Below are 13347 nucleotides of genomic sequence, written 5' to 3' on the forward strand. Positions count from 1 at the left end.
AAGAGGTTTTGGCTGCGTTTAAACTTGGAGTGAAGCTCTCTTTGCTTTCGCAGTAGTTTCCTAACTTTGTTGTTGTACTACGGTGGGTTTTTCCCGCCCCTCACAGTTTTACTCGGCACATACCTGTCTGAAACGCATATCACGATTGCCTTGAACTTTTTTCATAAACACTCAACATTGCAAGTGTCAGAACAGAAATTTTCGTTTTGATCTGTTAGATAGTCTGAAATCTGCCTTCTATTACTCTTGCTAAACAGATAAACCTTCCTCCCTTTTTTTATATTCCTATTAACTTCCATATTCAGGGATGCTGCAACGGCCTTATGATCACTGATTCCCTGTTCCGCACATACAGAGTCTAAAAGTTCGGGTTTGTTTGTTATCAGTAGGTCCAAGATGTTATCTCCACGAGTCAGTTCTCTGTTTAATTGCTCGAGGTAATTTTCGGATAGTGCACTCAGTATAATGTCACTCGATGCTCTGTCCCTACCACCCATCCTAAACATCTGAGTGTCCCAGTCTATATCTGGTAAATTGAAATCTCCACCTAAGACTATAACATGCTGAGAAAATTTATGTGAAATGTATTCCAGATTTTCTCTCAGTTGTTCTGCCACTAATGCTGCTGAGTCGGGAGGTCGGTAAAAGGAGCCAATTATTAACCTAGCTCGGTTGTTGAGTGTAACCTCTACCCATAATAATTCACAGGAACTATCCACTTCTACTTCACTACAGGATAAACTACTACTAACAGCGACGAACACTCCACCACCGGTTGCATGCAATCTATCCTTTCTAAACACCGTCTGTACCTTTGTAAAAATTTCGGCAGCATTTATCTCTGGCTTCAGCCAGCTTTCTGTACCTATAACGATTTCAGCTTCGGTGCTTTCTATCAGCGCTTGAAGTTCTGGTACTTTACCAATGCAGCTTCGACAGTTTACAATTACAATACCGATTGCTGCTTGGTCCCCGCATGTCCTGACTTTGCCCCGCACCCGTTGAGGCTGTTGCCCTTTCTGTACTTGCCCAAGGCCATCTAACCTAAAAAACCGCCCAGCCCACGCCACACAACCCCTGCTACAGTAGCAGTATTCTACAGGAACTCATCCAGATTTTAGAAGCAGCTAGCGTCACTAGCTTCTAAATACTTTGAGATTGAATATATTCATCAACAGTATAATACAGTTTATTTGAAAGATATATTTTACAGCAAGGTTAAAATTTTTTAAATTTTTTGTGTCTTGATGTGTTGTGGTAACTTGTTGTAAAGTTTTTTCCCTACTAGTAAAGACCCATCTTAGCTAAGTTTTGTTTTTGCATATTCACTGTGCAGTTCCATTTTCTGTCGTATATTGTACTCATGAACTAATTCATTCTTTGTACTAGCTGGTCTTCAGTGTCTGTTATTTTCTTAATGAAACATGTAACTTCCAAAATGTATAAACAAAGTAGTGGAAGAATTTGTAGGCCCTTAAACAGTGGCCGCAATGAGCTTCTAGTAGTCATGTCTCCTACGGTCCTTATAATTCTTTTTTTGGACAATAAAGTAACTTCTGCTGACAGGTGAGCTGCCCCAAGCAATAGCAAGTGGTACCTAAGATCTTATCGATGAAGCTTGTCTCACTTTATGTTTTCTTGGCTCAATAGTCCAAGAAATTTAGTGCTATTTACAGTTTCTAATTGTTTTCCAGATAACATTATGATGGGGCTTGAGGGGTGTATCCTTTTTGCAGTATGTAAATTCATAGTTACTGTCTTTTCTATATTTATGGTAAGACTGTTTCTGGAGAAGCAGTCAGTTATGTGGAACATGCATACTTTGATTTCATTCTCCAGTCCATCTATATTCTTTCCTTTTATCAGACTGTTGGTTTCTGCAAATTTTGTACATTTCTGGGAAGAGGATGCAGACTTTACATAATTCATAAACAGCAAGAACGATATCGGATCTGGAATGGAACCTTGGAGCATGCCAAATTTAATATTCAGTTTCCCTGACTGATACATTTGTATATTGTTCCCTTCTTAATATTTAAGTACCAATATTTGCTGTCTGTTGTTCAGGTATGATTGTATCCATTGCTGTCCCAGTCCCATGACCTCTACATTCCCAATATTGAGAGCAGTAATTTATGGGCAGTCCCTTGACACCTACATTACCAATTCTGAGAGTAGTAGTTTATAGTTTATGACATCAACAGCTTTGGTGAGGTCCAAACCTATAGCAGATAAGTGCTCTTTATGGTCCACTGGGGTCAGGGCTTCACTTACAAAATCAAATATGGCAGTTTCTGTAGGGCTACGTTTACAGATACCATGCTGTGATTTTGATATAAAACGAACCAACCTCTTATAGGATATTTTTCTAATATTTTATAAAAGCTATACAGTAGAGAGATTTGTCTGTAGTTTTTTTACCTCTGTTCTTTGATCCTTTTTAAACAGAAGCCTCACTTTTACTGTTTTCAATGTTCCAGGAAAAGAACCAGTAGACAGTGAGGGTTTTGCTATAACTACAGAGCATTTCTTTACATATTTCATCAGGGATGTTATCAAGGCCAGATGAGAATTTTGATTTTAGTCCTCTAATGACGTTTGATACTTCTTTCTCATCCATTGGATGTAAAAAAGACACTTGTTGAAACTGTTTGGAACCTGTTCTTTCCTAGCATTTGGTGAATGTATTTTGATAAGATTTTCTGCTGCTTCCTTAAAGTAGGTGTTACATTTATTTGCAACGTTTTTTGGTCTTATATTTTGGGTGAGTTTTCCAGTAGGTCAATATTGTGGAGTTCTTCGCATTTTTTTCCTATTTCTTTTCTTACTATGTCCCTCATAGCCTTCGCATCGTTTGGAGCACTTTTTACAAAATTCTCATTTTTCAGTTTCTTTGATATTTTAATGACTTTGTTTAGGATACGCTTATCTCCCATAAAATAAGCATCTGGTCTTTTCTGTTTTTTTTAACACTTCACACAGAAATTTCTTCTTCTTAAGTGATATCAGCATGAAACATTTTGTTTGTGCCTGCAATGTTATAAACTTCGTCCCATTTTCCCTAGTTATGAAATACAGAAAGGAATTTATGTTTTGCTGATTGTAGCTGCTAACAACAGCTGATACAGACTGTTCCGAAAGCTGACAATGTGTTTTTGTTCTACAGAAGTTATTTGTGTGTTGTGATCCTGGAAGCCTGTATTGAAAGTTTGTGTACTGTATTTACATGGCATATTTGTAAATATTTGATCAATGGTTGGCATCAATGTTGCTGTTATCCACGTTGCTGCTTCTATTTTAGGTTTTAAATTCTAAGTTAAAAGGAGATCAGTTTTATGTTTTCATTCTTTCAGGAAGTTAATATTAAAATCCCCACACATAATCAGATTTTTGCACCTTTTTGTAAAGATGTGGAACTATGATTCCAAACTTGAAAACAGGGTAATCCTAATAGTATAGGTGTATTGACTGCTGGAGCCCTATACTACCAAATAATCTCTACGTCTTCAGCTACTAATTCTATTCCATATATATATATATATATATATATATATATATATATATATATATATATATATATATATATTGACAGGCACTCACATGCCTTGCTCATACTGTGGCATCAAGCAGTCAGGTCTGTAAGATGAGTCGTCTGCCAAGTGAGTGGATTCATTCTTATTTATCAAGTAACATGAGCTCTAGTACTCACAATTAAGTTACAAATTATTCTCCTGTTTGAATATTACGCAACGGATGACGCACATCTGACTGTTAGTAATTTACACAACTCTGACTGTTCACTATGCACTGGAAATACCACATTTTCTTTCTTACCCAACGGCTCTGAACAACACGTGGCCATCACAGTGAATATGAATGGCGCACACATTATAAATTATGGATATCATGACAACATACTATTCGAAGGAAAAGGCCACCAATCTTTTTGTTTTCACTATCTTTTTTATTCCGATAAATTCTATAACCTAAACACACCATTACATTTTTCTAAAACAATTACACATGAGAAACTCCGCCCAGAGGGCATGGCTTTACATTGGTGATTTTCTATCTTATGGTCTCGTAATTGTTTAACGCTACAGTGCACTTTCTGGATAGGATGGTGGATCTTTTGCTATATCTCACACTTCGACTCTCACAACCATCATCACGAAACTTTCCTCCAGACCGAGCAGTACAAAAAGGAACATGCATAGCCCACTGCCTCTGTACCTATCTTGCTACTCTCCCATGCAAATCACACATACTTAAATTACATGAAATACACTACACTGGCAACATACAATACAACACCAAGACTAGTCACAACGTTATAATCACATCAATTTCAGCTGTCCCACTTCAATTAATATTCATCCCAGTTTCACATGGCACTGCCCCACTTCGTAACGTTCCTTTCCTACGACGAACTCTGGAGGACATATGCACATCTTCCTGTACAATGCAAGCCAAGTGGCGTTGCTGGATAGACGGCTGACTCACCTTGCTTCTCTCTCAGAGTATTATAGTTTGAATCAAGCATCACACAGAAACACAACACGCAAAGTAATATTAAGAACATACTCGTCACACACGCAAGTCCTCAACTGATACCATGGACGAGTACTTCTCTTTATCCTTTGTCTCACACACAGATGGAGACTCACACAGTACTCACCACATGGAAGTACTCGTCTCTAATTTCGAGTCCTGCACACGCCATTTCTTAAATATTTCCAACTTATAGTACACACACCAGTATTTCAGCTTAACTTTAGCACTCAGAAGTATTTCAACTTATTGTTACATATGGTTTCATTGTGACCGTTGGTCACTTCCAAAGATTACTACGATCCCCTTAATATTACCTGCCTGACATTTAATTCTCCCCACAAAAGTTCCTGAAATAGAGAAATTATTATTCCAAACTATTCTTAAGTATTTCACATGCATACCATGTCTCCACTCTTTTGTCTTTACGGAGCACATCTAAGACAGGTCTTACCAACACAAGATCCAGCGGCAGAGTGCTGAAACATGGCCATTCTTCAGGTCATCTCGCCTCTCCGTCGAGGTGGGGGAAGACCATGCTACCCATTGGTCAGCCACATTTCAGGCGCTCGAAGCTCAGGTAAGTTTCATCTCTTTGGTTCCACCAAAGGTGGCCAAAGGACCGTCTTGAAAATGATCATATATTGCACATTCACTATCTGTGGTTAGCAGACGACGATACATTCATTCATTTTGCAGATCTCACCAAATTGGATGTAGGGATTTATTTTGTGGGAGTGCACATGTAATCAATTAAATAAATAAATTTTCATTCTTTCCTACACTGGTATCCGGTTTCGCTGTATTAATTGAAATTGAGTTACTGTTAGAAAAAATATTTTGTTCTGACAGGAATAATGAAGAATGTTGTATTTTCAATGTCGGGCGGTACTGTACCCATTCAATATATATATATTGAATGGGTACAGTACCGCCCGACACATATATATATATATATATATATATATATATATATATATATATATATATATATATATATATGTATATATGATGGTCCAGGACAAATATCTCATGCAATTAGCATCAAACGAAAACATTAGAACAGATCTGTTTGTGTGTGAGGGGGAGAAAAAGATGGAGCTATGCATTTTTTTAAATAGGTACACCCATTTTTATTACATATTTGTATAGTACATAAATAAATATGAATGTTTGACTTGGAACATTTGTTTCGCTTTGTGATGGATGGCGCTATAATATTTCAACACATAATATGAAACTTCCTGGCAGATTAAAACTGTGTGCCCGACCAAGACTCGAACTCAGGACCTTTGCCTTTCGCGGGCAAGTGCTCTACCATCTGAGCTACCGAAGCACGACTCACACGCGGTACTCACAGCTTTACTCCTCCCAGTACCTCGTCTCCTACCTTCCAAACTTTACAGAAGCTCTCCTGCAAACCTTGCAGAACTAGCACTCCTGAAAGAAAGGATATTGCGGAGACATGGCTTATGGAATCAGAAATCGACTAATATTTTCTTGGCGCTATATTTATAAATAGCTAAGCTTATTGTATGACACTTATGCCCTACCACCTCCACCACATTTTGCCACTAATGTCAACTACTCCAAAACAGTGGTAGACCTAATGTGTTTCTGTACCTTATTTATTATATATGTTTACGTTTTATGAAGCAGATTGTTTAACACATGTCTAGATGTAGTTTAAATTTTTCGGTTCATCAGCTGAAAATTTTCCCCAGGACAAATTGGAAGGTCTTCTGTATTTGGTTGGTTGAAATATGTCAGATACAGCTAAGACTTTTGCAGGAACCATTGTTTCTAATCTAACGGTATTTGCAAACAGATGGGGTTTTAATGTCATACATTGTTCCATTATTATTAGTGAAGAACAATTGTGAAATGAAAAAAATCTTGAAAAAACAAGTGTTTTGGGTGAAGAAATGGATACAGAGACGTAGATATTGAAGTTTACAAGGAACATTATTGAATAATCTACAATCAGAGAACTCCACACAGATTAAAATTTTTCAGAAAATGTAACACACAAATTTTGAAAGCCACTTGTCTCTTGTACACTCGAACATTCAAAAACAGAATACAGAAATATGGCAAGCTATGTCACTAAGAGATCGCCTTTTAATTACTCTTAGATTTTCAGCAACAGGTAAGAGACTGAAACACTTAAATATCAAACAAACAACATATTTACTTTCAGTGATTATGTTCGAAATTGTTTAATTTATTTCTTATTACGAGATGTTTTCCTCTTACATATATCCCTCAAGTCTGTATGTGCACAATTTCTCACATTGTTTTCGTTTGCTGTGAGGCTTTACTTTAATGTCTGAAAAGAGGATATTCAAAGGTGAGCATTTTGATACTTTGTAAGTTTACTCAAATAATTCAGTTAGTCAGCACTTTTACAGAACAATTACCTTGTGAATGATCCATTGGGCAATATTAGGGAAAATAATTACATTATGTGACACTGTATACATTGTCAAAATGAAGTTTCTGTCATCAAAAATCTAACTGGTACAGCAAGTAATTAAATTATCATCCTCCAAAGAAACCTCCAAAATTTCTTTTTCTATCATACATTTTAAGGTTTTTACTTGATGTTTGTGTTAATGATCTAAGCTCAGATGCCACACAATTTCCAAACACCAGATATTCGTCAGCAGGCTTCCTCATTATTTCTATCGTATTCTGTTGAATAGTATCAGAATTTTCCTAAATGCCCTTCCTTTCGAAACGATTCTTGTGGTTTCTGTTACGGTTGTTTATACATTTTGGCAGTATCAGATAAAATAATTACATCATGTAAGGGTGTACACATAATCTAAATGAAATTTCTCCCATCAGAAATCCAACTATTACTGCAAGCAGTTAAATCGTCATTCTCTGAAGAAACTTCAAAAAATTTCTTGTTGTATTAAACATTTTAATCTTTTTCTTTGATGATTGTGATAATGAACTAAGCTCAGATGCCACATAGCCTCCAAACACTGTATATTCATTAGTAGGCTTCCTTGTCATTTCTATTGCATTCTGATGAATAGCATCAGAGTTTCCCTAATCGACTTTCTTCCTTCCAAAAGGATTCTTGAAGTTTTTGTTTCAGTACAATTTTCCATCAAATGTGAATTTATATAACATTTATTTTCCTTATTTTCGTTCTTTGATACCTCATATAAGTTTCATAATGTAGTATATGTCTTATTATTCAAAAGGATAAATTTCACATACAACAGTTGTTTTCTATAAATTTAGGTACCTTTAACAGAAGAAGAATGTTTACAAATTGTTAATGAATTTGAAAATCAATTGCATTTTCCGAACTGTATTGACGCTGTGGATAGGAAATATATAGTAGCATTAATTCCAAAAAGAAGACAGTTTGTACATAAATTATAAAGGCACTTACATTATTATGCTATTATTTATCACCGATAGTATGTGACTACAGTGTTGCATAATTTGATGTGGACAGTAATGGTAAAATATTTGATGGTGGAGTTTTTAATAATAATTGTAAACTATCAGAATGTCTTGAGTGCCATCCTTTGAATTTCTCACTTCCTCAAAATTACCAGACTGAACGGCTTAGACACTATATTTTATTATTGCTGATCATACATTTGCTTCAGAAAGCATATATTATGAATCCCTATCCTTTTACAGAGGTCAACTAATGCAAAATCGAATGTTTGATTATCAGCTCTCTACATCACTAATCGTCTGCATAAACTTTTTTGGACTTCTTTGGACATATTTTCGAATGTTACCAACTTCAGTTCTTTTAAACCCAGAAAAATTGAGAAAAATTTTCAAGATATTTTTTGCTCTTTGCAACGTTGTAATAACAGAGAACAGAGAACAGAGAACAGTAAAGATTCTTATTATGCACCACTTGGTGCATTTGACTCTCAAGCTTCACAAACTGAAGAGAAAGGCGAAAAATAGAAATGGTCAGAACAAATGTACCACTGGAACCCTTATAAATACATTATTAACCACAGTCATCATGGGTACCACGAAATGAATTTATCTGTTATTTCTTTTCACCATAAACAGAAATGGAAAGACAATATAAACGTCTTTCAATTTTTGGTAAGTTTCTAATGTTAGCATAGCGTTCATTAAATTATGTTTGCAGTAAATTTCAAAAATTCTATATGTAGAATGTTAATTTGTCTCATTTACCATGTTATCCTCTGTTTCCTTGGGCATGTACAAGTGAGACATAAATTTCATTGAATAAAGATATTCCCATTTGCTGTTACATACATCTTCTGTAGGACATCCATTTTTACTTTTTTCCCTTTTATGAATTTCCTGACCGTTTTGAGTCTGAAAATAATGAATTTTTTCTGCATTTCATCATATGTTCTTATGAAAGCTGCCACAATACTTTCAAAAATTTAGTGCTTCTAATTCTATTTTTAACATCCATAAGGTTCATGACTTATACAACAATGTGTCTGACTTCTTGAATTAACAATTGCATTTTCCACAATTCCATGAGCATTTGTCACATTTAAACAGTGATATTGGCATTTTCATACCTGTATATGCAGACAAAAATGCTGCAACTTCGAGAGAAACTTCAGCAACCAGTAAGTAGTTGCAGAATGATGAGCTAGACTGTCCCCACTAACTTCTTAGTTAGTTAGTTTACTGTTCCATGGATCATTTGCACAATAAATCATAATGATGTGAAACGAGTCATTTTACATTCACATCACAAATTATTTCACAAATATGCATACATGCTAATCATGAACAAGTTTATTATATTATTATTATTATTAAATATATAGATATGATTTAGTAATTCTTACCCACCATCTTTAACACATACAATAACAGCAATTCTCCTATGGAATAAAAAGAGTTGTCAAGAAGAAACTTTATCAGCTGGCTCTCCCGAACATTTTATATCACTGGTTAAGTGATCAAAATCTTTATTTTCATTATTGTGCACCCCTTTTATTGCTAAAGACCACCTTAATATGTGGTACTGAAGATAATTTGTCCTTCTGGTATTATAATTATTACATAATTTTTCTTTTGAGCTGCAGTAAATTATTTACAACAAACACCATGAAGGAATAAATACACTGTGAAGCAGCAGTTAGAATTCTAGCTCCTTAATCAGATGTCTACAAAATGATCCTTGGTGCACACCACGTATTTTTATTGCAATGTGTTTTCAAGCAATGAAGACTTTCTTTCTTAAAGATGAGTTACTCCAGAATATTGAATGAAATATGCAAAATAAGTGATCTCACTGATTTCTCTTCCCAAGATTTTCAATGATTCTCAGTGCAAACGTGGCTGAACTAAGTAATTGTAGGATTTCCAAAATGTGCTTTTTCCAGATTACATTCTCATGACTATGGACACCTAAGAATTTTGAACTTTCCACACTATTTATTATTTCCTCCCATGTGTTACAGGTACCATTGGTGTTGTGCCCTGAGAAATGCAGAACTTATATGCCATATCTTTTCAAAATTGAGGGTGAGATCATGTGCTCAAAACCAGTCAATGATACTTTTAAGAACCTTGTTTAACATTCCTTCTGTTGCTGTATGTGTCATCTGCAAAAAAGAACTAATTCTGTTTCTTGTATATTAGATGGTAGATACTTTATGTGTATGAGGAACACTGTAGTACCTAAAATCTGGACTTGGAGAATCACATATGTTACTTCTCCCAGTCAGAAGAATCTCCCTGATTACAGTGGTTGAATTACTAAGTTCAATTTTCTGTATTCTTTTGGTTAGATAAGTCATTATCTATTGGTTGGCTGTACCATGAGTTCCATAAAAACTTCCGTTTATCTTGGAGAATATTGTGATTCACTCAAATGCTTTAGGCAGGTCATGGAAAATACTAAGTGGCGCTATTTTGTTATTTAATACTTGTAAAATTTGGTGAATGAACATGTAAATGGCACTCTCTGTAGAGAAAGTTTTCTAAAATACAAACTGTGATGTACTGAGGATACTATTGTTGCTCAGACAAAATACTGTGCAGGAAGACATCACCTTCTCAAACATTTTGTTCAGCCTATTTCTGCAGTTTGACAAAACTTGCAGAAGTCGACTTGCTGGAGGTGTTTGCACATCAAATAAATTGCAGAAGTAAGTTCCGCAAGTAACTCATAACAGTTTACTTGCCAGTGAAATAGCCTATCCTACACAAGCTGAAGCCTTCAATAACACCACGCAGATGTCAAAGAAGGGTCACAACCACGGTATGTTAGTCTCATTGCACTTTAAAAACAAATCTGTTTTATTATCTCATACTTAAAATTGTGTGTTAACTCATACACAAAAGAACAAATCACTGATAAAATCATTTACATATCCACAGATGCAATTTTAACAAGTGTCGGAAATTATGAACAACATTAAGGGAACATTATGCTCAATGTGGAAATCAAGTTCATTATATGAAAGGACATGTCATGTGCTCATACATGAACGCAATACTATTATTACCACATGTGCACAAGAACGAATTAGTAATAACACTTCCATTTAAATGGGCAAGAATAGAATTTTAAGAAATGAAGACAATTACGTTACATGAAAACTTTATGTTCTGCAGCTGTGAAGTATAGTGCAAAATGTATGGTACATACATACATAACATGTTCAAAAACAATTTTTTCTAGGCAAAAAATGTAAAACATGATGACATATTGCTCTCATGTATTAAATACACTGCCAGAAAAAATTAGTACACCCTTTTAGAGGTTCCCAAATCGCTCAAATTTCATTGTTGCAACAGTGCATATGAAGCGAATGAAATGATTACATTTACAGATCAATAGCACAAGGGTTTCTGAAATACGAGGTATCGACGAATGCTGAAACATCCACATTAGTGTGTGGTGTACCTTCCATGCACAGCAATGCAGGCACTTACTCTAACATTCAGTCGATCATACAGATGGCGAATACTGACCTCAGCGAAGATCAGTTTGGATTCTGGAGAAATTTAGGAACATGTGAGGCAATATTGACCCTAAGACTCCTCACAGAAGATAGCTTAAGGAAAGGCAAATGTACATTTACAGCATTTGTAGACTTAGAGAAAGTTTTCGACAATGTTGACTGGAATACTCTGCTTCAAATTCTAAAGGATTCAGGGGCAAAATATACGGACTGAAAGGCTATTTACAATTTGTGCAGAAAACCAGATGGCAGTTATGAGAGTTGAGAGGCATGAAACGGAAGCAGTGGTTGAGAAGAGAGTGACACACAGTTGTAGCCTCTCCCCAATGTTATTCAATCTGAATATTGAGCAAGCAGTGAAGGGACAAAAAAATTGGAGTAGGAATTAAAGTCTAGGGAGCAGAAATAAGAACTTTAAGGTTCACTGATGACATTGTAAATCTGTCAGAGACAGCAAAGGACTTGGAAGAATAGTTGAACAGAATGAACAATTTCTTCAAAGGAGGATGTAAAATGAACATTAACATAAGTGAAACGAGAATAATGGAATGAAGTCGAATTGTCAGTTGATGCTGAGGGAATTAGAGTAGGAAATGAGATATTTAAACCAGTAGAAGAGTTTTGCCATTTGGGAACCAAAATAGCTGATGATGGCCGATGTAGCGAGGATATAAATATAGAGTGGCAATGGCAAGAACAGCATTCTGAAGAAGAGGAATTTGTTAATATCGCATATAGATTTAAGTGTTAGGAAGTCTTTTCTGAAAGTATTTGTATGGAGTGTAGCAATGTGTGTAAATGAAACATGGACGATAAACAGAGACGTGGTGCTACAGAAGAATGCTGAAGATTAGACGGATAACTAAAGAGGAGGTACTGAGTAGAACTGGGGAGAAGATAAATTTGTGGTACAACCTAACAAAAGAAGAGATCACCAGTTTAGTACTGGAGGGAAGCACGGGGTGGAGTAAAAATGGTAGAGGGAGCCCAAGAAATGAATACAGTAAGCAGATTCAGAAGGATGTAGGTCACACTAGTTATTCGGAGATGAAGAGGGTTGCACAGGATAGAGTAGCATGGACAGCTGCATCAAACCAGTCTTTGGACTAAAGACCACAACAACAACACTAATTAATAATAAGACTGGTATATGTGGCCTGAGGTACTGCCTCAATGTTACTATTGGCTCTTGAGCAAAAAAATTTGACAACCACTATACTAGAAGAAGTTTAGCCATTTCAAACATACAATAAAAGTGCCTCCCGAGCTAGTGCCATACTGAAATTGCATGTGTGAACTCTCAGTTTTCAGTGACGCAGCTTCTCTTATGCCACAAAAAGTTCAACTTGATTGTACTTTGTTGAGCCACTTTCCTTCCACCACTGCCCCCTAGTGGTAGTATTCCGAAACACAAGCTACCTGTCGCAGTTATCGTGGCGTAATTACGGCTAAGTGAACCAGACTATTGTCTTTCAAAATATTGCAGCTGCTGAGAATGCACCTTAGTGCTTTCGAACGGTGCACTTCATATATACAAGATTCCACTCACTGCACTTACCCGGGGCTACCTGTCGCAGTTATCGTGGCGTAATTACGGCTAAGTGAACCAGACTATTGTCTTTCAAAATATTGCAGCTGCTGAGAATGCACCTTAGTGCTTTCGAACGGTGCACTTCATATATACAAGATTCCACTCACTGCACTTACCCGGGGCTCCCATTACTCGATTTCCTAAACCGATTGTGGTTAGCAAACTCTCCAGAATTGATTCTGGAAATGCTGTTCTAGTGTTGTTGCTTCCGGATTTCCTCATCGCAATCGATTTTAGACCCGATGTTGT

The sequence above is a fragment of the Schistocerca cancellata genome, chromosome 8 (genome assembly GCF_023864275.1).
Source record: "Schistocerca cancellata isolate TAMUIC-IGC-003103 chromosome 8, iqSchCanc2.1, whole genome shotgun sequence".
NCBI classification, from domain to species: Eukaryota; Metazoa; Arthropoda; class Insecta; order Orthoptera; family Acrididae; genus Schistocerca; species Schistocerca cancellata.